The sequence below is a fragment of the Myotis brandtii genome, unplaced genomic scaffold (assembly GCF_000412655.1).
Source record: "Myotis brandtii unplaced genomic scaffold, ASM41265v1 scaffold548, whole genome shotgun sequence".
In the NCBI taxonomy this organism is placed as follows: Eukaryota; Metazoa; Chordata; class Mammalia; order Chiroptera; family Vespertilionidae; genus Myotis; species Myotis brandtii.
In genome coordinates this window covers 88,054-89,075 of record NW_005370031.1, presented here as the reverse complement: position 1 = coordinate 89,075, position 1,022 = coordinate 88,054, and positions in this window count along the sequence as shown.

The window sequence follows — 1,022 nt, the reverse complement described above, 5'->3', positions numbered from 1 at the left end:
AGTTAGAAACATCAATGAGAGAGAAACATTGATCAGCTGCCTCCTGCACACCCCCTACTGGGGATGTGCCCACAACCAAGGTACATGCCCTTGACCGGAATCAAACCTGGGACCTTTCAGTCCGCAGGCTGACGCTCTATCCACTGAGCAAAACCAGTTAGGGCTTTTCAGTTATTTTTTAAATTGTTTGTCTAGGTTACTAGAGATTTATAGAATGAATATTCACTGTCTTTTATCCAAAAATATCTATTTCAACTCACCCCTCCTTGGTTTCATTTTTTTTACTTTCCTTTGGTCTTCTACATCACCAGATTTATTCCCTGACATCCTAGTGAGTTTTCTACTTATATTGTGGAGGTTTTCCTCTGGATTATTTTATTTTTCTCATGATTCTCTTTTCAACTCTGTTCATTTAGTTCTGTTACATTTTATTTATCAATTAATAATTGAATGGTTTTAATTTGAAGGTAGCATAGCTATAGGAACATTTAAAAATTATAATAAAGCATAAAAATTGAGTATTTTCCTTTTTTACTGTTGACAGTATTACAGATGTCCCCCATACCCACCTCTTGCTCCCCTCCACCAAGTCCCCACCCTTCCAGGCCTTCAGCACATGGACTATACATATATGCATATATGTTCTTCAGTTAATCTTTTCCCATCCCCTTGCCCCCTCCCCTCTGAGATCTCTCAGTCTGTTCCGTGCATCCATACCACCGGACCTATTTTGCTCATCAGTTATTTTTGTTCATTAGATTCCACATATAACTGAGATCATGTAATATTTGTCTTTTTCTGACTGTTTTTTTCACTTAGCATAATAATGATAGAAAATATCCAAGCAGAGTGCAATATAGTTCCAAAAATGTAAGTTATTGCCTATGAACAATGGTGAATTCAAGGAATTACTTTGTTTGTAACCTATGAAAATTGGGCATTTTATTGATCAGTAAGTATTATCTAACCCAATGGACATCTGAAATACAATAAGAACATTAAATTACCAACTTAATTCCACA